At 49.1% G+C, this 23,635-nt stretch overlaps 33 non-coding genes across 33 annotated transcripts; all 33 read left to right on the forward strand.

Annotated features, from left to right (window-relative positions):
- The first annotated feature begins 5,342 nt into the window (after positions 1-5,342).
- Positions 5,343-5,415, forward strand: Trnak-uuu (transfer RNA lysine (anticodon UUU)). The gene has a single exon. It is a non-coding gene; the product is annotated as a tRNA-Lys (tRNA).
- Positions 5,416-5,553: 138 nt separating this feature from the next.
- Trnas-cga (transfer RNA serine (anticodon CGA)) lies at positions 5,554-5,635 on the forward strand. Its single transcript has one exon. It is a non-coding gene; the product is annotated as a tRNA-Ser (tRNA).
- Positions 5,636-6,334: 699 nt separating this feature from the next.
- Positions 6,335-6,416, forward strand: Trnas-uga (transfer RNA serine (anticodon UGA)). The gene has a single exon. It is a non-coding gene; the product is annotated as a tRNA-Ser (tRNA).
- Positions 6,417-7,006: 590 nt separating this feature from the next.
- Trnaf-gaa (transfer RNA phenylalanine (anticodon GAA)) lies at positions 7,007-7,079 on the forward strand. Its single transcript has one exon. It is a non-coding gene; the product is annotated as a tRNA-Phe (tRNA).
- A 538-nt stretch (positions 7,080-7,617) lies between these two features.
- On the forward strand, positions 7,618-7,690 carry Trnak-uuu (transfer RNA lysine (anticodon UUU)). The gene has a single exon. It is a non-coding gene; the product is annotated as a tRNA-Lys (tRNA).
- A 138-nt stretch (positions 7,691-7,828) lies between these two features.
- Positions 7,829-7,910, forward strand: Trnas-cga (transfer RNA serine (anticodon CGA)). Its single transcript has one exon. It is a non-coding gene; the product is annotated as a tRNA-Ser (tRNA).
- Positions 7,911-8,609: 699 nt separating this feature from the next.
- Trnas-uga (transfer RNA serine (anticodon UGA)) lies at positions 8,610-8,691 on the forward strand. The gene has a single exon. It is a non-coding gene; the product is annotated as a tRNA-Ser (tRNA).
- A 590-nt stretch (positions 8,692-9,281) lies between these two features.
- Trnaf-gaa (transfer RNA phenylalanine (anticodon GAA)) lies at positions 9,282-9,354 on the forward strand. Its single transcript has one exon. It is a non-coding gene; the product is annotated as a tRNA-Phe (tRNA).
- A 538-nt stretch (positions 9,355-9,892) lies between these two features.
- Trnak-uuu (transfer RNA lysine (anticodon UUU)) lies at positions 9,893-9,965 on the forward strand. Its single transcript has one exon. It is a non-coding gene; the product is annotated as a tRNA-Lys (tRNA).
- A 138-nt stretch (positions 9,966-10,103) lies between these two features.
- Positions 10,104-10,185, forward strand: Trnas-cga (transfer RNA serine (anticodon CGA)). Its single transcript has one exon. It is a non-coding gene; the product is annotated as a tRNA-Ser (tRNA).
- A 699-nt stretch (positions 10,186-10,884) lies between these two features.
- Trnas-uga (transfer RNA serine (anticodon UGA)) lies at positions 10,885-10,966 on the forward strand. The gene has a single exon. It is a non-coding gene; the product is annotated as a tRNA-Ser (tRNA).
- Positions 10,967-11,556: 590 nt separating this feature from the next.
- Trnaf-gaa (transfer RNA phenylalanine (anticodon GAA)) lies at positions 11,557-11,629 on the forward strand. Its single transcript has one exon. It is a non-coding gene; the product is annotated as a tRNA-Phe (tRNA).
- Positions 11,630-12,167: 538 nt separating this feature from the next.
- Trnak-uuu (transfer RNA lysine (anticodon UUU)) lies at positions 12,168-12,240 on the forward strand. Its single transcript has one exon. It is a non-coding gene; the product is annotated as a tRNA-Lys (tRNA).
- Positions 12,241-12,378: 138 nt separating this feature from the next.
- Trnas-cga (transfer RNA serine (anticodon CGA)) lies at positions 12,379-12,460 on the forward strand. Its single transcript has one exon. It is a non-coding gene; the product is annotated as a tRNA-Ser (tRNA).
- Positions 12,461-13,159: 699 nt separating this feature from the next.
- On the forward strand, positions 13,160-13,241 carry Trnas-uga (transfer RNA serine (anticodon UGA)). Its single transcript has one exon. It is a non-coding gene; the product is annotated as a tRNA-Ser (tRNA).
- Positions 13,242-13,831: 590 nt separating this feature from the next.
- Trnaf-gaa (transfer RNA phenylalanine (anticodon GAA)) lies at positions 13,832-13,904 on the forward strand. Its single transcript has one exon. It is a non-coding gene; the product is annotated as a tRNA-Phe (tRNA).
- A 538-nt stretch (positions 13,905-14,442) lies between these two features.
- On the forward strand, positions 14,443-14,515 carry Trnak-uuu (transfer RNA lysine (anticodon UUU)). Its single transcript has one exon. It is a non-coding gene; the product is annotated as a tRNA-Lys (tRNA).
- Positions 14,516-14,653: 138 nt separating this feature from the next.
- On the forward strand, positions 14,654-14,735 carry Trnas-cga (transfer RNA serine (anticodon CGA)). Its single transcript has one exon. It is a non-coding gene; the product is annotated as a tRNA-Ser (tRNA).
- A 688-nt stretch (positions 14,736-15,423) lies between these two features.
- On the forward strand, positions 15,424-15,505 carry Trnas-uga (transfer RNA serine (anticodon UGA)). The gene has a single exon. It is a non-coding gene; the product is annotated as a tRNA-Ser (tRNA).
- A 601-nt stretch (positions 15,506-16,106) lies between these two features.
- On the forward strand, positions 16,107-16,179 carry Trnaf-gaa (transfer RNA phenylalanine (anticodon GAA)). The gene has a single exon. It is a non-coding gene; the product is annotated as a tRNA-Phe (tRNA).
- A 538-nt stretch (positions 16,180-16,717) lies between these two features.
- On the forward strand, positions 16,718-16,790 carry Trnak-uuu (transfer RNA lysine (anticodon UUU)). Its single transcript has one exon. It is a non-coding gene; the product is annotated as a tRNA-Lys (tRNA).
- Positions 16,791-16,928: 138 nt separating this feature from the next.
- Trnas-cga (transfer RNA serine (anticodon CGA)) lies at positions 16,929-17,010 on the forward strand. Its single transcript has one exon. It is a non-coding gene; the product is annotated as a tRNA-Ser (tRNA).
- Positions 17,011-17,709: 699 nt separating this feature from the next.
- Positions 17,710-17,791, forward strand: Trnas-uga (transfer RNA serine (anticodon UGA)). The gene has a single exon. It is a non-coding gene; the product is annotated as a tRNA-Ser (tRNA).
- A 590-nt stretch (positions 17,792-18,381) lies between these two features.
- On the forward strand, positions 18,382-18,454 carry Trnaf-gaa (transfer RNA phenylalanine (anticodon GAA)). The gene has a single exon. It is a non-coding gene; the product is annotated as a tRNA-Phe (tRNA).
- Positions 18,455-18,992: 538 nt separating this feature from the next.
- On the forward strand, positions 18,993-19,065 carry Trnak-uuu (transfer RNA lysine (anticodon UUU)). Its single transcript has one exon. It is a non-coding gene; the product is annotated as a tRNA-Lys (tRNA).
- A 138-nt stretch (positions 19,066-19,203) lies between these two features.
- Positions 19,204-19,285, forward strand: Trnas-cga (transfer RNA serine (anticodon CGA)). Its single transcript has one exon. It is a non-coding gene; the product is annotated as a tRNA-Ser (tRNA).
- A 699-nt stretch (positions 19,286-19,984) lies between these two features.
- Positions 19,985-20,066, forward strand: Trnas-uga (transfer RNA serine (anticodon UGA)). The gene has a single exon. It is a non-coding gene; the product is annotated as a tRNA-Ser (tRNA).
- Positions 20,067-20,656: 590 nt separating this feature from the next.
- Trnaf-gaa (transfer RNA phenylalanine (anticodon GAA)) lies at positions 20,657-20,729 on the forward strand. Its single transcript has one exon. It is a non-coding gene; the product is annotated as a tRNA-Phe (tRNA).
- Positions 20,730-21,267: 538 nt separating this feature from the next.
- Trnak-uuu (transfer RNA lysine (anticodon UUU)) lies at positions 21,268-21,340 on the forward strand. The gene has a single exon. It is a non-coding gene; the product is annotated as a tRNA-Lys (tRNA).
- Positions 21,341-21,478: 138 nt separating this feature from the next.
- On the forward strand, positions 21,479-21,560 carry Trnas-cga (transfer RNA serine (anticodon CGA)). Its single transcript has one exon. It is a non-coding gene; the product is annotated as a tRNA-Ser (tRNA).
- Positions 21,561-22,259: 699 nt separating this feature from the next.
- Trnas-uga (transfer RNA serine (anticodon UGA)) lies at positions 22,260-22,341 on the forward strand. The gene has a single exon. It is a non-coding gene; the product is annotated as a tRNA-Ser (tRNA).
- A 590-nt stretch (positions 22,342-22,931) lies between these two features.
- Trnaf-gaa (transfer RNA phenylalanine (anticodon GAA)) lies at positions 22,932-23,004 on the forward strand. The gene has a single exon. It is a non-coding gene; the product is annotated as a tRNA-Phe (tRNA).
- Positions 23,005-23,542: 538 nt separating this feature from the next.
- Trnak-uuu (transfer RNA lysine (anticodon UUU)) lies at positions 23,543-23,615 on the forward strand. The gene has a single exon. It is a non-coding gene; the product is annotated as a tRNA-Lys (tRNA).
- Positions 23,616-23,635: the final 20 nt, after the last annotated feature.

A 23,635-nucleotide genomic window follows, 5' to 3' on the forward strand; every position in this document is an offset into this window, starting at 1 on the left:
AGGCGTCGAACTTGTGACAGCCGTGACTCTGATGATGACACATTCAGTACGCACGAGACCGCGGAACCGGACGTCCGGGGAACCGCTTCGGACGCAAAGGTTATAACCGGTGCAGCAATTGTGGACGATTCTTCTACCGCACTTTCAAGCGCCGATACTTCCGTAGATGCCGTTCAGTTACCACAGGCTCATGTCTCAGAACTTCCGCAACAGCACACTCAGGAAGGTCAACAAGTAGGTGTGGCGCACGTGTCTGCTGGAAGTACACACATTGAGGCTCGCTGTGATGGTATACAAACACTGTCTCCAAGCGCGGACGGTACACAACACGTGGCAGCCGCTCCGGCCCTGGCCTCAGAACAACACGAATGTCAACAACTCCGTGACGGTATACAAACACAGCAGCCCGGGACTGTCAGTGACAACAAACAGCTTCGGGCAGCGAGTATTGCCAAACAAACTGATAGTGAAAGTGGTGGCTCAGCTGATCGCTCGCCAGAGGGTTCGGCGCCTCCGCTCCCGGCGCAAGATTTGTCAGGAGAGAAGCTTGACATCACCCAAGATCCTCCCACGCCTCCGACTGCAGCGGTGCTACACAGTGTCCGTCACAGGATCCGAGTGCCGCCCAATGTTAATGCTGTCCGGAAAAAGAGTAAAAACAAAGACGCAAGAGAACAACTCAGTGACGTTCCAGACACGAATTCCGCGGCCGCTACTACGATGGAATGGCATGGAGATGTGGACAACTAAAGGCAGTTGATCCCTCTTTCTCTCAGACGTCCGGTTATTATGTCACAGGCCTATACGATCACGACCCTCAATATTAATAAAATCCGATCAGAAGTGAAACTGAATGCATTAAAACAATATCTGTATGAGTCAGGAACTGATATAGCACTTTTGCAGGAGGTGTCCATGCCACTTTTTACTATTCCTGGGTTTGTCGGAATTACGAATTTTTCCCCGGAAACGACTGTGGGGACCGCAATCTTAATTAGAGAAGGGATTCCAGTTACTGAGATTGACAAATTGGAATCGGGTAGAGGGGTGGGGATCACCGTTTACGGCGTCACCATCATCAACTTGTACGCACCTTCTGGCAATACCTATAGAGCAGAACGAGCTACTTTTTTTCGGGAACATATACTTTATTTATTTAGGAAAAATCCCCGACGCCTTATCATTGGTGGTGATTTTAATTGTGTCTTATCCCGGAAAGATCAGTCCCCAAATTTTAATTATTCGTCTGAATTAAAGCGCCTCGTGACAGACCTAAAACTTAAAGATGCGTGGGAAATTCGGTACCCGACGTTGGTGCGCTTCACTCACATCGTCGCGAATTCCTGTAGCAGAATCGACAGGATTTATGTTTCCGACGTTTTCGAGAACGATTTATTAAAAGTAGAGACGATCCCCTCCAGTTTCTCCGATCACAGTGGTGTCATCGCGTGCCTGAAATTACTTCCACAACCCACACGATGGTATAAAAATCAATGGAACCTGAATGTGTCTTTGTTAACGGATGTTGAGCTGGAGGAGGGGGTGCGTCGGGCTTGGGAGCAGTGCTTGCGCGCTACTAACAGATTTCGTAGCACTATAGAGTGGTGGACTCTGCAGGCAAAGCCGAAACTGCGAAATGTCATCATGCACTTCGGAATTGAAAGGGCGGCGGAGATCAAAAAGACGATGGAATTTTATTACACAATCTTACGGGACCTGTACGATCGTGCAGACGCGACGACTACCAGAATCGACGACATTCGGAAAATTAAGGCAAAATTAATCAGTCTAAAGAGGATGCAACTGGACGGCCTTAAGATAAAATCTAAAGTGACGTCGGTCAGAGATGATGAAGCAGCCGCTCTGTACCACCTCGTCAAACATACAAAGAACAGGAGGCGGACTTTTATTGATGCCCTGAAACTCGAGGATGGAAGAACGATTGACACTCAGCGAGAGATTGTCAACGCTCTGCACGAATATTATGTCCACACCTACGCATCAGCGGCTCTACACGACGACTACTATGATGGACTGTTTAGCGCCATTTCATCTACCGTAACAAGGGAAGAAAATGACTCCATCTCGTTAGCCTTCAGTAATAAAGATGTTTTGGAGGTCGTCAGCAGTTCGCCACTTAAGAAATCCCCTGGCCCTGATGGCTTACCAGTTGAGTTTTACAAGCACTATTGGCACATCATCGGGGACAAACTTACTCAAGTCGTGAACGAAGTCTTGCAAGGAACGTCTGTCCCACCCGTCTTTAAGGAATGTAAAATTGTGCTTCTCCCTAAAAACAGAGGTACTAAAGCTATCACCAATTTCCGACCAATATCGTTATTAAACTCTGATTATAAGATCGTGGCTCGCGCAATTAACGTGAGACTCATGCCGCTCACTGCTAAAATCATAGGCCAACAGCAGACATGTGCCTTTAGACGAACAATTCTGCAAACGGCTGCTTTTTACCGAGATGTCATTGCTTTATCGAGCGCTAGTAACATGAAATGTGGGCTGATCTTTCTAGATTTTTTTAAAGCTTTTGATCTCGTAAATCACGCGTACCTCCTCGAGACTATGCAAAGATTGGGTTTCTCTCGGAACACGATTGCCATGATTAAAAATGTGGCCATGGGAATCACTGCAAAACTTTCCGTTAACTCACAACTGACGCGGCCAATACAAATCAACAGAGGGGTTCCACAAGGGAGCCCCTTGTCCATGTTGCTTTTTGTACTCTCCCTTGAACCTCTGTTACAACAGTTGCAGACGAAACTCACTGGGATTACAATTTCTGGGGTCAAAAATGTAATCGGAGCCTATGCCGACGATGTGGGTGTGGTGATTCGCACTGTCGATGATGTCACCATATTAGCGGCTGAACTTCGGAAATACTGTCTGGCGTCAGGGGCGCAGTTAAATGAACAAAAAAGCAAATTTCTGAACCTCTGTGGCCTCCAGCATTTGCGTGTTGATTATGCGACACAAGTCAGAGTACACAAGGCTCTGGGGATCATGTTGACGGCGTCCTCTCTAAAGATGATAGCGGCTAACTGGCGGGATGTAGCACGTAAAATAAATGGTGCCCTAATTGATAATTACCATCGCAGCCTCAACCAATTTGATCGTATTCAACTCATCAACGCCTGTATTTTATCAAAGGCGTATTACATGGCGCAGCTTCTGCCGCTCCCTGCAGTACTTGCTAGAAATATTATGTCGAAGATAACCAATTTTATTTGGCGCGGGGAAATTTTTCGCGTATCTGCCAAAACTGCAACACTCCACCCCCTAAACGGAGGGATGGGCTTAGTCGACATCAAGAAAAAGGCAGCAGCTCTCTATGTTACAAGGACGGTCTCTATTATTAACAATTATCCTTCGGGCATTACGGCGCAATTATTCACTGCAGTCAGGCCGCAAAGTCTTGACCCCCCGCTGAACATTCAGACCATCAGTTACAAGCTCAAACACATCCGCGATTATTACTTTGCACGCAGCTACATCGGTCGAGAAGTCTTATATTTCTCGACATTTAGCGGCTCCAGCAATATTGGCATACTGGCGACAACACGAAGGACCGAATCCAATTGTTACGAAGTACAGTGGCATCAACTGGGATATGGTATGGCGTAATGTCAGTTCCCGTGTCCTTACTTCAGCCTCTCGAACTGCATGGTACAAAGCAATCAATGATGTGATTAGCACCAATGAGAGGCTGCATAAAATCGGACTCAGTGATTCAACTCTCTGCCATCGCTGTCAACTGGTGGATACCGTTATGCACCGTTATACCTGCGGAGAACGTGCACGAAATTGGGGCTGGCTGAGAGAAAAAATAGCCATTGTTACCAGGACTACAACCGCCAACATACCTTCAACTATGTTGTCTCGACCCGACGAGAGATATTATCCGCCGGCGAAAAATAACGTAGTTATGTGGTTGCTGGGCAACTATTCCAGCTATGTTTTCAATAACCTTGGTGGTGACGATCACTTGGAATTCAAGATGTATATGGAAATCGAATTCGCGAAAACCTGCAGCTATCCCAATCATGGCAACAATTACGGCAATATGCTTAAAATCATATTTAATAGAATGGGTATAGGGTAAGATATGTGAGTCTAAGGGGGTGGGCACAGGCCGCGGGACTCCAGTAGTGCCGCGAAGAGGCCCCACTGCTTCTGTCTCGCGACCTGCCTCCCACACAACCCCATCAACCACCGCTCACAGACTCCACTCCAGTACACCGGAAACTGAGAACAATACTTGTGTTAGCAACGGAGCCATTTTTTTTCTAATTTTCCCCAGAAGCTATGAGAGACCAGCAAAGAAGAGTTTTTTAGTTTGTTCATTTTCCAAAAAAAAAAACGATTTAAAAACAGTGGTTAAGGTGTTAAATAAAAAAAAAAAGTGGTTAAGGCGTTGAAAAAATAAAAAAAAAATAAAAAAAAATAGCTCAGTTGGGAGAGCGTTAGACTGAAGATCTAAAGGTCCCTGGTTCGATCCCGGGTTTCGGCATGCATTCGTTTTGAAGCTGACGCCAATGGAATTGCTCTGAGTTTGTGATAATGTAACTACCGCCGAGAACAAAAATGACTCCCTCCTGTAGCTGTTCTGGTTGTCCAGTGCATGCCATAAGAGGAACACAGTAGGCAAATGCCTGGGAAGCAAGAAAATAAAAAAAAGTCCTACCTATTGCGTTCCCTTTTTTGTGTCAGGACGGGAAAAAAAAAAAAAAAAACAAAAAAAAAAAAAAAAAAAAAGATCTAAAGGTCCCTGGTTCGATCCCGGGTTTCGGCATGCATTCGTTTTGAAGCTGACGCCAATGGAATTGCTCGAGTTTGTGATAATGTAACTACCGCCGAGAACAAAGGTGACTCCCTCCTGTAGCTGTTCTGGTTGTCTAGTGCATGCCATAAGAGGAACACAGTAGGCAACTGCCTGGGAAGCAAGAAAATAAAAAAAAATGTGCTACCGACTGCGTTCCCTTTTTTGTGTCAGGACGTGAAGAACGTCTCCAACGGAACTGTGAAATGAGCGAAAACGTGGGAAACATTGCATTCAAAATGCTTGTGAATTTTCGAGTTGCCCAGTGAGTGTCAACAAAACACGTAAATCCTCTGCTCCAACGCATGAGACGTAACGACTGCTGCAATTTGTTTTTGCGTCGTGTGTCAGTATTCTTCGATAGTCTGTTACGAGCTTAGCACGATAAGTTTGTAGACAGCATCCAGGCGACGTTTTATTAGTTACGGCTCCATGCAGCGATTGCACAACAGTAAAGGACATGAGTCAATGTATAGTTGTGCATCGTGGAAGGTTTGCTAACGTCGTGTGAGCCCGGATAGCTCAGCCGGTAGAGCATTAGGCTTTTAACCTAAGGGTCCAGGGTTCAAATCCCTGTCCGGGCGGAAATTTTAATGCTTTGGTAGTGATTCGTCTAGTAGCGGCGGAAACACTACGGAAGAGAATGTAACTACGCCGTTTCCTGCCACCACAGTGCTTTAAACGGTAGCAGTTGCATGTGACGGGAGATGATCGCGCTCCGCGCAGTCGTGGCCGAGTGGTTAAGGCGTCTGACTCGAAATCAGATTCCCTCTGGGAGCGTAGGTTCGAGTCCTACCGGCTGCGTGCGATTTTGCGTAAAGAAGAGCAAATATTTTCACACGCATGAACGCGGGTGCAAACCAATGACGCCACTCTCAACAAGACGAAAATTTAAGAATACAGAGTCACGCGACGGCCGCTGCTTCCTGTGGTTACCGGTTCACCACGCACTGACGCTGGGACTGCAGAAAGCCGTCGCAGGCCCACGAGTGCGCTCCCGTCATTTTCTCGCGCCGACGCCGAGTTTGTGAGTACACACATGTGCTTGGAAGTTTTGGACAGAGCGAACATTCATTTCTTTTTAAGAATCGTAATTCAGTCATTCGAGTGCGGCAAAAGCAATGGTGCAGCGTTTCTTTTCTTAAGATCTCGCAGCTACTTGCAAGTATGTCCACCGCTTAAGAGGACAGAAAACTAGCGTCAGCGGTGCGTCAGTGGGAAGTCGGTGAAGTCGCCATTGGAGCCATAAGCCAGTAATTACGACATGTGAATCAGTCGCTCATCACGCAGCTGTACGATAGCTCAGTCGGTAGAGCGTTAGGTTTTCAACCAAAGGGTGTTGGGTCCAAGCCTCTGCCTGGGCGAAAATTAACACACTTTCGTAACGGCTAATGTGCTGGCCATGGAAACACTAGAGAAAAGAGTGAGGCCAAGGCGCTTTCTGCCATCGGATTGCTTCTCAAGGTGGCACTTTCACTTGTCGGAAGACGCTTTTTGCCACCGGCAGTCGTGGCCGAGTGGTTAAGGCGTCTGACTTGAAATCAGATTCCCTCTGGGAGCGCAGGTTCGAGTCCTGCCGACTGCGAAAATTTTCTCGCTCACAGAAGATGGACGTTCAGCTGCATCCTAGCGGTTGCGTCACTACTAAACACGTGGGTCGCCAGCAATGTGCAGTGTTCTTGGCTACAGGGTGCAGCGCTAAAGTCGCGCCCAGAAGCCACAGCTCATCTCCTCGTCTCGCAGCCGTCCACCAGGTGTCAGTGCAAGTGTCGCCTCTCTGGGCAGTGCAGATGTGTCCATTTTAGCTTGCAGACGATGACGTGTAGCAATTTATGAGCTAGCGCAAGTCAAATGTTTTACCGTGTGTATCTGCTAGATACTGCCTCTCACACGGTGGAGAGGCTCACTCCTTCTTGTGTCTCGTTCTCTGCACACGAGTTGCACGTGGCATCGATATAGCACCGGTTTTCTAGCGTCAGCGAAGTCAATATTACATGAATCGAGTCGACGTGTTTGCTTGTTACGATGATGGAAGCAGAAGAAATGTGTGTGGTGCTTCACTGCATCTGCTGCTCGCCTTTCAGCGTCCCTGTGTCTTATAGACGAAGACGACTGTGAAATTGGCGACGAGGCAGAGGTTAACGAAGACGTACAAAACAGAGACGTTCCACGTCAGCCGAAATAGCTCAGTTGGGAGAGCGTTAGACTGAAGATCTAAAGGTCCCTGGTTCGATCCCGGGTTTCGGCATGCATTCGTTTTGAAGCTGACGCCAATGGAATTGCTCGAGTTTGTGATAATGTAACTACCGCCGAGAACAAAGGTGACTCCCTCCTGTAGCTGTTCTGGTTGTCTAGTGCATGCCATAAGAGGAACACAGTAGGCAACTGCCTGGGAAGCAAGAAAATAAAAAAAAATGTGCTACCGACTGCGTTCCCTTTTTTGTGTCAGGACGTGAAGAACGTCTCCAACGGAACTGTGAAATGAGCGAAAACGTGGGAAACATTGCATTCAAAATGCTTGTGAATTTTCGAGTTGCCCAGTGAGTGTCAACAAAACACGTAAATCCTCTGCTCCAACGCATGAGACGTAACGACTGCTGCAATTTGTTTTTGCGTCGTGTGTCAGTATTCTTCGATAGTCTGTTACGAGCTTAGCACGATAAGTTTGTAGACAGCATCCAGGCGACGTTTTATTAGTTACGGCTCCATGCAGCGATTGCACAACAGTAAAGGACATGAGTCAATGTATAGTTGTGCATCGTGGAAGGTTTGCTAACGTCGTGTGAGCCCGGATAGCTCAGCCGGTAGAGCATTAGGCTTTTAACCTAAGGGTCCAGGGTTCAAATCCCTGTCCGGGCGGAAATTTTAATGCTTTGGTAGTGATTCGTCTAGTAGCGGCGGAAACACTACGGAAGAGAATGTAACTACGCCGTTTCCTGCCACCACAGTGCTTTAAACGGTAGCAGTTGCATGTGACGGGAGATGATCGCGCTCCGCGCAGTCGTGGCCGAGTGGTTAAGGCGTCTGACTCGAAATCAGATTCCCTCTGGGAGCGTAGGTTCGAGTCCTACCGGCTGCGTGCGATTTTGCGTAAAGAAGAGCAAATATTTTCACACGCATGAACGCGGGTGCAAACCAATGACGCCACTCTCAACAAGACGAAAATCTAAGAATACAGAGTTCCGCGACGGCCGCTGCTTCCTGTGGTTACCGGTTCACCACGCACTGACGCTGGGACTGCAGAAAGCCGTCGCAGGCCCACGAGTGCGCTCCCGTCATTTTCTCGCGCCGACGCCGAGTTTGTGAGTACACACATGTGCTTGGAAGTTTTGGACAGAGCGAACATTCATTTCTTTTTAAGAATCGTAATTCAGTCATTCGAGTGCGGCAAAAGCAATGGTGCAGCGTTTCTTTTCTTAAGATCTCGCAGCTACTTGCAAGTATGTCCACCGCTTAAGAGGACAGAAAACTAGCGTCAGCGGTGCGTCAGTGGGAAGTCGGTGAAGTCGCCATTGGAGCCATAAGCCAGTAATTACGACATGTGAATCAGTCGCTCATCACGCAGCTGTACGATAGCTCAGTCGGTAGAGCGTTAGGTTTTCAACCAAAGGGTGTTGGGTCCAAGCCTCTGCCTGGGCGAAAATTAACACACTTTCGTAACGGCTAATGTGCTGGCCATGGAAACACTAGAGAAAAGAGTGAGGCCAAGGCGCTTTCTGCCATCGGATTGCTTCTCAAGGTGGCACTTTCACTTGTCGGAAGACGCTTTTTGCCACCGGCAGTCGTGGCCGAGTGGTTAAGGCGTCTGACTTGAAATCAGATTCCCTCTGGGAGCGCAGGTTCGAGTCCTGCCGACTGCGAAAACTTTCTCGCTCACAGAAGATGGACGTTCAGCTGCATCCTAGCGGTTGCGTCACTACTAAACACGTGGGTCGCCAGCAATGTGCAGTGTTCTTGGCTACAGGGTGCAGCGCTAAAGTCGCGCCCAGAAGCCACAGCTCATCTCCTCGTCTCGCAGCCGTCCACCAGGTGTCAGTGCAAGTGTCGCCTCTCTGGGCAGTGCAGATGTGTCCATTTTAGCTTGCAGACGATGACGTGTAGCAATTTATGAGCTAGCGCAAGTCAAATGTTTTACCGTGTGTATCTGCTAGATACTGCCTCTCACACGGTGGAGAGGCTCACTCCTTCTTGTGTCTCGTTCTCTGCACACGAGTTGCACGTGGCATCGATATAGCACCGGTTTTCTAGCGTCAGCGAAGTCAATATTACATGAATCGAGTCGACGTGTTTGCTTGTTACGATGATGGAAGCAGAAGAAATGTGTGTGGTGCTTCACTGCATCTGCTGCTCGCCTTTCAGCGTCCCTGTGTCTTATAGACGAAGACGACTGTGAAATTGGCGACGAGGCAGAGGTTAACGAAGACGTACAAAACAGAGACGTTCCACGTCAGCCGAAATAGCTCAGTTGGGAGAGCGTTAGACTGAAGATCTAAAGGTCCCTGGTTCGATCCCGGGTTTCGGCATGCATTCGTTTTGAAGCTGACGCCAATGGAATTGCTCGAGTTTGTGATAATGTAACTACCGCCGAGAACAAAGGTGACTCCCTCCTGTAGCTGTTCTGGTTGTCTAGTGCATGCCATAAGAGGAACACAGTAGGCAACTGCCTGGGAAGCAAGAAAATAAAAAAAAATGTGCTACCGACTGCGTTCCCTTTTTTGTGTCAGGACGTGAAGAACGTCTCCAACGGAACTGTGAAATGAGCGAAAACGTGGGAAACATTGCATTCAAAATGCTTGTGAATTTTCGAGTTGCCCAGTGAGTGTCAACAAAACACGTAAATCCTCTGCTCCAACGCATGAGACGTAACGACTGCTGCAATTTGTTTTTGCGTCGTGTGTCAGTATTCTTCGATAGTCTGTTACGAGCTTAGCACGATAAGTTTGTAGACAGCATCCAGGCGACGTTTTATTAGTTACGGCTCCATGCAGCGATTGCACAACAGTAAAGGACATGAGTCAATGTATAGTTGTGCATCGTGGAAGGTTTGCTAACGTCGTGTGAGCCCGGATAGCTCAGCCGGTAGAGCATTAGGCTTTTAACCTAAGGGTCCAGGGTTCAAATCCCTGTCCGGGCGGAAATTTTAATGCTTTGGTAGTGATTCGTCTAGTAGCGGCGGAAACACTACGGAAGAGAATGTAACTACGCCGTTTCCTGCCACCACAGTGCTTTAAACGGTAGCAGTTGCATGTGACGGGAGATGATCGCGCTCCGCGCAGTCGTGGCCGAGTGGTTAAGGCGTCTGACTCGAAATCAGATTCCCTCTGGGAGCGTAGGTTCGAGTCCTACCGGCTGCGTGCGATTTTGCGTAAAGAAGAGCAAATATTTTCACACGCATGAACGCGGGTGCAAACCAATGACGCCACTCTCAACAAGACGAAAATTTAAGAATACAGAGTTCCGCGACGGCCGCTGCTTCCTGTGGTTACCGGTTCACCACGCACTGACGCTGGGACTGCAGAAAGCCGTCGCAGGCCCACGAGTGCGCTCCCGTCATTTTCTCGCGCCGACGCCGAGTTTGTGAGTACACACATGTGCTTGGAAGTTTTGGACAGAGCGAACATTCATTTCTTTTTAAGAATCGTAATTCAGTCATTCGAGTGCGGCAAAAGCAATGGTGCAGCGTTTCTTTTCTTAAGATCTCGCAGCTACTTGCAAGTATGTCCACCGCTTAAGAGGACAGAAAACTAGCGTCAGCGGTGCGTCAGTGGGAAGTCGGTGAAGTCGCCATTGGAGCCATAAGCCAGTAATTACGACATGTGAATCAGTCGCTCATCACGCAGCTGTACGATAGCTCAGTCGGTAGAGCGTTAGGTTTTCAACCAAAGGGTGTTGGGTCCAAGCCTCTGCCTGGGCGAAAATTAACACACTTTCGTAACGGCTAATGTGCTGGCCATGGAAACACTAGAGAAAAGAGTGAGGCCAAGGCGCTTTCTGCCATCGGATTGCTTCTCAAGGTGGCACTTTCACTTGTCGGAAGACGCTTTTTGCCACCGGCAGTCGTGGCCGAGTGGTTAAGGCGTCTGACTTGAAATCAGATTCCCTCTGGGAGCGCAGGTTCGAGTCCTGCCGACTGCGAAAACTTTCTCGCTCACAGAAGATGGACGTTCAGCTGCATCCTAGCGGTTGCGTCACTACTAAACACGTGGGTCGCCAGCAATGTGCAGTGTTCTTGGCTACAGGGTGCAGCGCTAAAGTCGCGCCCAGAAGCCACAGCTCATCTCCTCGTCTCGCAGCCGTCCACCAGGTGTCAGTGCAAGTGTCGCCTCTCTGGGCAGTGCAGATGTGTCCATTTTAGCTTGCAGACGATGACGTGTAGCAATTTATGAGCTAGCGCAAGTCAAATGTTTTACCGTGTGTATCTGCTAGATACTGCCTCTCACACGGTGGAGAGGCTCACTCCTTCTTGTGTCTCGTTCTCTGCACACGAGTTGCACGTGGCATCGATATAGCACCGGTTTTCTAGCGTCAGCGAAGTCAATATTACATGAATCGAGTCGACGTGTTTGCTTGTTACGATGATGGAAGCAGAAGAAATGTGTGTGGTGCTTCACTGCATCTGCTGCTCGCCTTTCAGCGTCCCTGTGTCTTATAGACGAAGACGACTGTGAAATTGGCGACGAGGCAGAGGTTAACGAAGACGTACAAAACAGAGACGTTCCACGTCAGCCGAAATAGCTCAGTTGGGAGAGCGTTAGACTGAAGATCTAAAGGTCCCTGGTTCGATCCCGGGTTTCGGCATGCATTCGTTTTGAAGCTGACGCCAATGGAATTGCTCGAGTTTGTGATAATGTAACTACCGCCGAGAACAAAGGTGACTCCCTCCTGTAGCTGTTCTGGTTGTCTAGTGCATGCCATAAGAGGAACACAGTAGGCAACTGCCTGGGAAGCAAGAAAATAAAAAAAAATGTGCTACCGACTGCGTTCCCTTTTTTGTGTCAGGACGTGAAGAACGTCTCCAACGGAACTGTGAAATGAGCGAAAACGTGGGAAACATTGCATTCAAAATGCTTGTGAATTTTCGAGTTGCCCAGTGAGTGTCAACAAAACACGTAAATCCTCTGCTCCAACGCATGAGACGTAACGACTGCTGCAATTTGTTTTTGCGTCGTGTGTCAGTATTCTTCGATAGTCTGTTACGAGCTTAGCACGATAAGTTTGTAGACAGCATCCAGGCGACGTTTTATTAGTTACGGCTCCATGCAGCGATTGCACAACAGTAAAGGACATGAGTCAATGTATAGTTGTGCATCGTGGAAGGTTTGCTAACGTCGTGTGAGCCCGGATAGCTCAGCCGGTAGAGCATTAGGCTTTTAACCTAAGGGTCCAGGGTTCAAATCCCTGTCCGGGCGGAAATTTTAATGCTTTGGTAGTGATTCGTCTAGTAGCGGCGGAAACACTACGGAAGAGAATGTAACTACGCCGTTTCCTGCCACCACAGTGCTTTAAACGGTAGCAGTTGCATGTGACGGGAGATGATCGCGCTCCGCGCAGTCGTGGCCGAGTGGTTAAGGCGTCTGACTCGAAATCAGATTCCCTCTGGGAGCGTAGGTTCGAGTCCTACCGGCTGCGTGCGATTTTGCGTAAAGAAGAGCAAATATTTTCACACGCATGAACGCGGGTGCAAACCAATGACGCCACTCTCAACAAGACGAAAATTTAAGAATACAGAGTTCCGCGACGGCCGCTGCTTCCTGTGGTTACCGGTTCACCACGCACTGACGCTGGGACTGCAGAAAGCCGTCGCAGGCCCACGAGTGCGCTCCCGTCATTTTCTCGCGCCGACGCCGAGTTTGTGAGTACACACATGTGCTTGGAAGTTTTGGACAGAGCGAACATTCATTTCTTTTTAAGAATCGTAATTCAGTCATTCGAGTGCGGCAAAAGCAATGGTGCAGCGTTTCTTTTCTTAAGATCTCGCAGCTACTTGCAAGTATGTCCACCGCTTAAGAGGACAGAAAACTAGCGTCAGCGGTGCGTCAGTGGGAAGTCGGTGAAGTCGCCATTGGAGCCATAAGCCAGTAATTACGACATGTGAATCAGTCGCTCATCACGCAGCTGTACGATAGCTCAGTCGGTAGAGCGTTAGGTTTTCAACCAAAGGGTGTTGGGTCCAAGCCTCTGCCTGGGCGAAAATTAACACACTTTCGTAACGGCTAATGTGCTGGCCATGGAAACACTAGAGAAAAGAGTGAGGCCAAGGCGCTTTCTGCCATCGGATTGCTTCTCAAGGTGGCACTTTCACTTGTCGGAAGACGCTTTTTGCCACCGGCAGTCGTGGCCGAGTGGTTAAGGCGTCTGACTTGAAATCAGATTCCCTCTGGGAGCGCAGGTTCGAGTCCTGCCGACTGCGAAAATTTTCTCGCTCACAGAAGATGGACGTTCAGCTGCATCCTAGCGGTTGCGTCACTACTAAACACGTGGGTCGCCAGCAATGTGCAGTGTTCTTGGCTACAGGGTGCAGCGCTAAAGTCGCGCCCAGAAGCCACAGCTCATCTCCTCGTCTCGCAGCCGTCCACCAGGTGTCAGTGCAAGTGTCGCCTCTCTGGGCAGTGCAGATGTGTCCATTTTAGCTTGCAGACGATGACGTGTAGCAATTTATGAGCTAGCGCAAGTCAAATGTTTTACCGTGTGTATCTGCTAGATACTGCCTCTCACACGGTGGAGAGGCTCACTCCTTCTTGTGTCTCGTTCTCTGCACACGAGTTGCACGTGGCATCGATATAGCACCGGTTTTCTAGCGTCAGCGAAGTCAATATTACATGAATCGAGTCGACGTGTTTGCTTGTTACGATGATGGAAGCAGAAGAAATGTGTGTGGTGCTTCACTGCATCTGCTGCTCGCCTTTCAGCGTCCCTGTGTCTTATAGACGAAGACGACTGTGAAATTGGCGACGAGGCAGAGGTTAACGAAGACGTACAAAACAGAGACGTTCCACGTCAGCCGAAATAGCTCAGTTGGGAGAGCGTTAGACTGAAGATCTAAAGGTCCCTGGTTCGATCCCGGGTTTCGGCATGCATTCGTTTTGAAGCTGACGCCAATGGAATTGCTCGAGTTTGTGATAATGTAACTACCGCCGAGAACAAAGGTGACTCCCTCCTGTAGCTGTTCTGGTTGTCTAGTGCATGCCATAAGAGGAACACAGTAGGCAACTGCCTGGGAAGCAAGAAAATAAAAAAAAATGTGCTACCGACTGCGTTCCCTTTTTTGTGTCAGGACGTGAAGAACGTCTCCAACGGAACTGTGAAATGAGCGAAAACGTGGGAAACATTGCATTCAAAATGCTTGTGAATTTTCGAGTTGCCCAGTGAGTGTCAACAAAACACGTAAATCCTCTGCTCCAACGCATGAGACGTAACGACTGCTGCAATTTGTTTTTGCGTCGTGTGTCAGTATTCTTCGATAGTCTGTTACGAGCTTAGCACGATAAGTTTGTAGACAGCATCCAGGCGACGTTTTATTAGTTACGGCTCCATGCAGCGATTGCACAACAGTAAAGGACATGAGTCAATGTATAGTTGTGCATCGTGGAAGGTTTGCTAACGTCGTGTGAGCCCGGATAGCTCAGCCGGTAGAGCATTAGGCTTTTAACCTAAGGGTCCAGGGTTCAAATCCCTGTCCGGGCGGAAATTTTAATGCTTTGGTAGTGATTCGTCTAGTAGCGGCGGAAACACTACGGAAGAGAATGTAACTACGCCGTTTCCTGCCACCACAGTGCTTTAAACGGTAGCAGTTGCATGTGACGGGAGATGATCGCGCTCCGCGCAGTCGTGGCCGAGTGGTTAAGGCGTCTGACTCGAAATCAGATTCCCTCTGGGAGCGTAGGTTCGAGTCCTACCGGCTGCGTGCGATTTTGCGTAAAGAAGAGCAAATATTTTCACACGCATGAACGCGGGTGCAAACCAATGACGCCACTCTCAACAAGACGAAAATTTAAGAATACAGAGTTCCGCGACGGCCGCTGCTTCCTGTGGTTACCGGTTCACCACGCACTGACGCTGGGACTGCAGAAAGCCGTCGCAGGCCCACGAGTGCGCTCCCGTCATTTTCTCGCGCCGACGCCGAGTTTGTGAGTACACACATGTGCTTGGAAGTTTTGGACAGAGCGAACATTCATTTCTTTTTAAGAATCGTAATTCAGTCATTCGAGTGCGGCAAAAGCAATGGTGCAGCGTTTCTTTTCTTAAGATCTCGCAGCTACTTGCAAGTATGTCCACCGCTTAAGAGGACAGAAAACTAGCGTCAGCGGTAAGTCGGTGAAGTCGCCATTGGAGCCATAAGCCAGTAATTACGACATGTGAATCAGTCGCTCATCACGCAGCTGTACGATAGCTCAGTCGGTAGAGCGTTAGGTTTTCAACCAAAGGGTGTTGGGTCCAAGCCTCTGCCTGGGCGAAAATTAACACACTTTCGTAACGGCTAATGTGCTGGCCATGGAAACACTAGAGAAAAGAGTGAGGCCAAGGCGCTTTCTGCCATCGGATTGCTTCTCAAGGTGGCACTTTCACTTGTCGGAAGACGCTTTTTGCCACCGGCAGTCGTGGCCGAGTGGTTAAGGCGTCTGACTTGAAATCAGATTCCCTCTGGGAGCGCAGGTTCGAGTCCTGCCGACTGCGAAAATTTTCTCGCTCACAGAAGATGGACGTTCAGCTGCATCCTAGCGGTTGCGTCACTACTAAACACGTGGGTCGCCAGCAATGTGCAGTGTTCTTGGCTACAGGGTGCAGCGCTAAAGTCGCGCCCAGAAGCCACAGCTCATCTCCTCGTCTCGCAGCCGTCCACCAGGTGTCAGTGCAAGTGTCGCCTCTCTGGGCAGTGCAGATGTGTCCATTTTAGCTTGCAGACGATGACGTGTAGCAATTTATGAGCTAGCGCAAGTCAAATGTTTTACCGTGTGTATCTGCTAGATACTGCCTCTCACACGGTGGAGAGGCTCACTCCTTCTTGTGTCTCGTTCTCTGCACACGAGTTGCACGTGGCATCGATATAGCACCGGTTTTCTAGCGTCAGCGAAGTCAATATTACATGAATCGAGTCGACGTGTTTGCTTGTTACGATGATGGAAGCAGAAGAAATGTGTGTGGTGCTTCACTGGTGCTTCACTGCATCTGCTGCTCGCCTTTCAGCGTCCCTGTGTCTTATAGACGAAGACGACTGTGAAATTGGCGACGAGGCAGAGGTTAACGAAGACGTACAAAACAGAGACGTTCCACGTCAGCCGAAATAGCTCAGTTGGGAGAGCGTTAGACTGAAGATCTAAAGGTCCCTGGTTCGATCCCGGGTTTCGGCATGCATTCGTTTTGAAGCTGACGCCAATGGAATTGCTCGAGTTTGTGATAATGTAACTACCGCCGAGAACAAAGGTGACTCCCTCCTGTAGCTGTTCTGGTTGTCTAGTGCATGCCATAAGAGGAACACAGTAGGCAACTGCCTGGGAAGCAAGAAAATAAAAAAAAATGTGCTACCGACTGCGTTCCCTTTTTTGTGTCAGGACGTGAAGAACGTCTCCAACGGAACTGTGAAATGAGCGAAAACGTGGGAAACATTGCATTCAAAATGCTTGTGAATTTTCGAGTTGCCCAGTGAGTGTCAACAAAACACGTAAATCCTCTGCTCCAACGCATGAGACGTAACGACTGCTGCAATTTGTTTTTGCGTCGTGTGTCAGTATTCTTCGATAGTCTGTTACGAGCTTAGCACGATAAGTTTGTAGACAGCATCCAGGCGACGTTTTATTAGTTACGGCTCCATGCAGCGATTGCACAACAGTAAAGGACATGAGTCAATGTATAGTTGTGCATCGTGGAAGGTTTGCTAACGTCGTGTGAGCCCGGATAGCTCAGCCGGTAGAGCATTAGGCTTTTAACCTAAGGGTCCAGGGTTCAAATCCCTGTCCAGGCGGAAATTTTAATGCTTTGGTAGTGATTCGTCTAGTAGCGGCGGAAACACTACGGAAGAGAATGTAACTACGCCGTTTCCTGCCACCACAGTGCTTTAAACGGTAGCAGTTGCATGTGACGGGAGATGATCGCGCTCCGCGCAGTCGTGGCCGAGTGGTTAAGGCGTCTGACTCGAAATCAGATTCCCTCTGGGAGCGTAGGTTCGAGTCCTACCGGCTGCGTGCGATTTTGCGTAAAGAAGAGCAAATATTTTCACACGCATGAACGCGGGTGCAAACCAATGACGCCACTCTCAACAAGACGAAAATTTAAGAATACAGAGTTCCGCGACGGCCGCTGCTTCCTGTGGTTACCGGTTCACCACGCACTGACGCTGGGACTGCAGAAAGCCGTCGCAGGCCCACGAGTGCGCTCCCGTCATTTTCTCGCGCCGACGCCGAGTTTGTGAGTACACACATGTGCTTGGAAGTTTTGGACAGAGCGAACATTCATTTCTTTTTAAGAATCGTAATTCAGTCATTCGAGTGCGGCAAAAGCAATGGTGCAGCGTTTCTTTTCTTAAGATCTCGCAGCTACTTGCAAGTATGTCCACCGCTTAAGAGGACAGAAAACTAGCGTCAGCGGTGCGTCAGTGGGAAGTCGGTGAAGTCGCCATTGGAGCCATAAGCCAGTAATTACGACATGTGAATCAGTCGCTCATCACGCAGCTGTACGATAGCTCAGTCGGTAGAGCGTTAGGTTTTCAACCAAAGGGTGTTGGGTCCAAGCCTCTGCCTGGGCGAAAATTAACACACTTTCGTAACGGCTAATGTGCTGGCCAAGGAAACACTAGAGAAAAGAGTGAGGCCAAGGCGCTTTCTGCCATCGGATTGCTTCTCAAGGTGGCACTTTCACTTGTCGGAAGACGCTTTTTGCCACCGGCAGTCGTGGCCGAGTGGTTAAGGCGTCTGACTTGAAATCAGATTCCCTCTGGGAGCGCAGGATCGAGTCCTGCCGACTGCGAAAATTTTCTCGCTCACAGAAGATGGACGTTCAGCTGCATCCTAGCGGTTGCGTCACTACTAAACACGTGGGTCGCCAGCAATGTGCAGTGTTCTTGGCTACAGGGTGCAGCGCTAAAGTCGCGCCCAGAAGCCACAGCTCATCTCCTCGTCTCGCAGCCGTCCACCAGGTGTCAGTGCAAGTGTCGCCTCTCTGGGCAGTGCAGATGTGTCCATTTTAGCTTGCAGACGATGACGTGTAGCAATTTATGAGCTAGCGCAAGTCAAATGTTTTACCGTGTGTATCTGCTAGATACTGCCTCTCACACGGTGGAGAGGCTCACTCCTTCTTGTGTCTCGTTCTCTGCACACGAGTTGCACGTGGCATCGATATAGCACCGGTTTTCTAGCGTCAGCGAAGTCAATATTACATGAATCGAGTCGACGTGTTTGCTTGTTACGATGATGGAAGCAGAAGAAATGTGTGTGGTGCTTCACTGCATCTGCTGCTCGCCTTTCAGCGTCCCTGTGTCTTATAGACGAAGACGACTGTGAAATTGGCGACGAGGCAGAGGTTAACGAAGACGTACAAAACAGAGACGTTCCACGTCAGCCGAAATAGCTCAGTTGGGAGAGCGTTAGACTGAAGATCTAAAGGTCCCTGGTTCGATCCCGGGTTTCGGCATGCATTCGTTTTGAAGCTGACGCCAATGGAATTGCTCGAGTTTGTGATAATGTAACTACCGCCGAGAACAAAGGTGACTCCCTCCTGTAGCTGTTCTGGTTGTCTAGTGCATGCCATAAGAGGAACACAGTAGGCAACTGCCTGGGAAGCAAGAAAATAAAAAAAAATGTGCTACCGACTGCGTTCCCTTTTTTGTGTCAGGACGTGAAGAACGTCTCCAACGGAACTGTGAAATGAGCGAAAACGTGGGAAACATTGCATTCAAAATGCTTGTGAATTTTCGAGTTGCCCAGTGAGTGTCAACAAAACACGTAAATCCTCTGCTCCAACGCATGAGACGTAACGACTGCTGCAATTTGTTTTTGCGTCGTGTGTCAGTATTCTTCGATAGTCTGTTACGAGCTTAGCACGATAAGTTTGTAGACAGCATCCAGGCGACGTTTTATTAGTTACGGCTCCATGCAGCGATTGCACAACAGTAAAGGACATGAGTCAATGTATAGTTGTGCATCGTGGAAGGTTTGCTAACGTCGTGTGAGCCCGGATAGCTCAGCCGGTAGAGCATTAGGCTTTTAACCTAAGGGTCCAGGGTTCAAATCCCTGTCCGGGCGGAAATTTTAATGCTTTGGTAGTGATTCGTCTAGTAGCGGCGGAAACACTACGGAAGAGAATGTAACTACGCCGTTTCCTGCCACCACAGTGCTTTAAACGGTAGCAGTTGCATGTGACGGGAGATGATCGCGCTCCGCGCAGTCGTGGCCGAGTGGTTAAGGCGTCTGACTCGAAATCAGATTCCCTCTGGGAGCGTAGGTTCGAGTCCTACCGGCTGCGTGCGATTTTGCGTAAAGAAGAGCAAATATTTTCACACGCATGAACGCGGGTGCAAACCAATGACGCCACTCTCAACAAGACGAAAATCTAAGAATACAGAGTTCCGCGACGGCCGCTGCTTCCTGTGGTTACCGGTTCACCACGCACTGACGCTGGGACTGCAGAAAGCCGTCGCAGGCCCACGAGTGCGCTCCCGTCATTTTCTCGCGCCGACGCCGAGTTTGTGAGTACACACATGTGCTTGGAAGTTTTGGACAGAGCGAACATTCATTTCTTTTTAAGAATCGTAATTCAGTCATTCGAGTGCGGCAAAAGCAATGGTGCAGCGTTTCTTTTCTTAAGATCTCGCAGCTACTTGCAAGTATGTCCACCGCTTAAGAGGACAGAAAACTAGCGTCAGCGGTGCGTCAGTGGGAAGTCGGTGAAGTCGCCATTGGAGCCATAAGCCAGTAATTACGACATGTGAATCAGTCGCTCATCACGCAGCTGTACGATAGCTCAGTCGGTAGAGCGTTAGGTTTTCAACCAAAGGGTGTTGGGTCCAAGCCTCTGCCTGGGCGAAAATTAACACACTTTCGTAACGGCTAATGTGCTGGCCATGGAAACACTAGAGAAAAGAGTGAGGCCAAGGCGCTTTCTGCCATCGGATTGCTTCTCAAGGTGGCACTTTCACTTGTCGGAAGACGCTTTTTGCCACCGGCAGTCGTGGCCGAGTGGTTAAGGCGTCTGACTTGAAATCAGATTCCCTCTGGGAGCGCAGGTTCGAGTCCTGCCGACTGCGAAAATTTTCTCGCTCACAGAAGATGGACGTTCAGCTGCATCCTAGCGGTTGCGTCACTACTAAACACGTGGGTCGCCAGCAATGTGCAGTGTTCTTGGCTACAGGGTGCAGCGCTAAAGTCGCGCCCAGAAGCCACAGCTCATCTCCTCGTCTCGCAGCCGTCCACCAGGTGTCAGTGCAAGTGTCGCCTCTCTGGGCAGTGCAGATGTGTCCATTTTAGCTTGCAGACGATGACGTGTAGCAATTTATGAGCTAGCGCAAGTCAAATGTTTTACCGTGTGTATCTGCTAGATACTGCCTCTCACACGGTGGAGAGGCTCACTCCTTCTTGTGTCTCGTTCTCTGCACACGAGTTGCACGTGGCATCGATATAGCACCGGTTTTCTAGCGTCAGCGAAGTCAATATTACATGAATCGAGTCGACGTGTTTGCTTGTTACGATGATGGAAGCAGAAGAAATGTGTGTGGTGCTTCACTGCATCTGCTGCTCGCCTTTCAGCGTCCCTGTGTCTTATAGACGAAGACGACTGTGAAATTGGCGACGAGGCAGAGGTTAACGAAGACGTACAAAACAGAGACGTTCCACGTCAGCCGAAATAGCTCAGTTGGGAGAGCGTTAGACTGAAGATCTAAAGGTCCCTGGTTCGATCCCGGGTTTCGGCATGCATTCGTTTTGAAGCTGACGCCAATGGAATTGCTCGAGTTTGTGATAATGTAACTACCGCCGAGAACAAAGGTGACTCCCTCCTGTAGCTGTTCTGGTTGTCTAGTGCATGCCATAAGAGGAACACAGTAGGCAACTGCCTGGGAAGCAAGAAAATAAAAAAAAATGTGCTACCGACTGCGTTCCCTTTTTTGTGTCAGGACGTGAAGAACGTCTCCAACGGAACTGTGAAATGAGCGAAAACGTGGGAAACATTGCATTCAAAATGCTTGTGAATTTTCGAGTTGCCCAGTGAGTGTCAACAAAACACGTAAATCCTCTGCTCCAACGCATGAGACGTAACGACTGCTGCAATTTGTTTTTGCGTCGTGTGTCAGTATTCTTCGATAGTCTGTTACGAGCTTAGCACGATAAGTTTGTAGACAGCATCCAGGCGACGTTTTATTAGTTACGGCTCCATGCAGCGATTGCACAACAGTAAAGGACATGAGTCAATGTATAGTTGTGCATCGTGGAAGGTTTGCTAACGTCGTGTGAGCCCGGATAGCTCAGCCGGTAGAGCATTAGGCTTTTAACCTAAGGGTCCAGGGTTCAAATCCCTGTCCGGGCGGAAATTTTAATGCTTTGGTAGTGATTCGTCTAGTAGCGGCGGAAACACTACGGAAGAGAATGTAACTACGCCGTTTCCTGCCACCACAGTGCTTTAAACGGTAGCAGTTGCATGTGACGGGAGATGATCGCGCTCCGCGCAGTCGTGGCCGAGTGGTTAAGGCGTCTGACTCGAAATCAGATTCCCTCTGGGAGCGTAGGTTCGAGTCCTACCGGCTGCGTGCGATTTTGCGTAAAGAAGAGCAAATATTTTCACACGCATGAACGCGGGTGCAAACCAATGACGCCACTCTCAACAAGACGAAAATTTAAGAATACAGAGTTCCGCGACGGCCGCTGCTTCCTGTGGTTACCGGTTCACCACGCACTGACGCTGGGACTGCAGAAAGCCGTCGCAGGCCCACGAGTGCGCTCCCGTCATTTTCTCGCGCCGACGCCGAGTTTGTGAGTACACACATGTGCTTGGAAGTTTTGGACAGAGCGAACATTCATTTCTTTTTAAGAATCGTAATTCAGTCATTCGAGTGCGGCAAAAGCAATGGTGCAGCGTTTCTTTTCTTAAGATCTCGCAGCTACTTGCAAGTATGTCCACCGCTTAAGAGGACAGAAAACTAGCGTCAGCGGTGCGTCAGTGGGAAGTCGGTGAAGTCGCCATTGGAGCCATAAGCCAGTAATTACGACATGTGAATCAGTCGCTCATCACGCAGCTGTACGATAGCTCAGTCGGTAGAGCGTTAGGTTTTCAACCAAAGGGTGTTGGGTCCAAGCCTCTGCCTGGGCGAAAATTAACACACTTTCGTAACGGCTAATGTGCTGGCCAAGGAAACACTAGAGAAAAGAGTGAGGCCAAGGCGCTTTCTGCCATCGGATTGCTTCTCAAGGTGGCACTTTCACTTGTCGGAAGACGCTTTTTGCCACCGGCAGTCGTGGCCGAGTGGTTAAGGCGTCTGACTTGAAATCAGATTCCCTCTGGGAGCGCAGGTTCGAGTCCTGCCGACTGCGAAAATTTTCTCGCTCACAGAAGATGGACGTTCAGCTGCATCCTAGCGGTTGCGTCACTACTAAACACGTGGGTCGCCAGCAATGTGCAGTGTTCTTGGCTACAGGGTGCAGCGCTAAAGTCGCGCCCAGAAGCCACAGCTCATCTCCTCGTCTCGCAGCCGTCCACCAGGTGTCAGTGCAAGTGTCGCCTCTCTGGGCAGTGCAGATGTGTCCATTTTAGCTTGCAGACGATGACGTGTAGCAATTTATGAGCTAGCGCAAGTCAAATGTTTTACCGTGTGTATCTGCTAGATACTGCCTCTCACACGGTGGAGAGGCTCACTCCTTCTTGTGTCTCGTTCTCTGCACACGAGTTGCACGTGGCATCGATATAGCACCGGTTTTCTAGCGTCAGCGAAGTCAATATTACATGAATCGAGTCGACGTGTTTGCTTGTTACGATGATGGAAGCAGAAGAAATGTGTGTGGTGCTTCACTGCATCTGCTGCTCGCCTTTCAGCGTCCCTGTGTCTTATAGACGAAGACGACTGTGAAATTGGCGACGAGGCAGAGGTTAACGAAGACGTACAAAACAGAGACGTTCCACGTCAGCCGAAATAGCTCAGTTGGGAGAGCGTTAGACTGAAGATCTAAAGGTCCCTGGTTCGATCCCGGGTTTCGGCATGCATTCGTTTTGAAGCTGACGCCAATGGAATTGCTCGAGTTTGTGATAATGTAACTACCGCCGAGAACAAAGGTGACTCCCTCCTGTAGCTGTTCTGGTTGTCTAGTGCATGCCATAAGAGGAACACAGTAGGCAACTGCCTGGGAAGCAAGAAAATAAAAAAAAATGTGCTACCGACTGCGTTCCCTTTTTTGTGTCAGGACGTGAAGAACGTCTCCAACGGAACTGTGAAATGAGCGAAAACGTGGGAAACATTGCATTCAAAATGCTTGTGAATTTTCGAGTTGCCCAGTGAGTGTCAACAAAACACGTAAATCCTCTGCTCCAACGCATGAGACGTAACGACTGCTGCAATTTGTTTTTGCGTCGTGTGTCAGTATTCTTCGATAGTCTGTTACGAGCTTAGCACGATAAGTTTGTAGACAGCATCCAGGCGACGTTTTATTAGTTACGGCTCCATGCAGCGATTGCACAACAGTAAAGGACATGAGTCAATGTATAGTTGTGCATCGTGGAAGGTTTGCTAACGTCGTGTGAGCCCGGATAGCTCAGCCGGTAGAGCATTAGGCTTTTAACCTAAGGGTCCAGGGTTCAAATCCCTGTCCGGGCGGAAATTTTAATGCTTTGGTA

This window comes from Schistocerca nitens, chromosome 4 (genome assembly GCF_023898315.1).
Source record: "Schistocerca nitens isolate TAMUIC-IGC-003100 chromosome 4, iqSchNite1.1, whole genome shotgun sequence".
NCBI classification, from domain to species: domain Eukaryota; kingdom Metazoa; phylum Arthropoda; class Insecta; order Orthoptera; family Acrididae; genus Schistocerca; species Schistocerca nitens.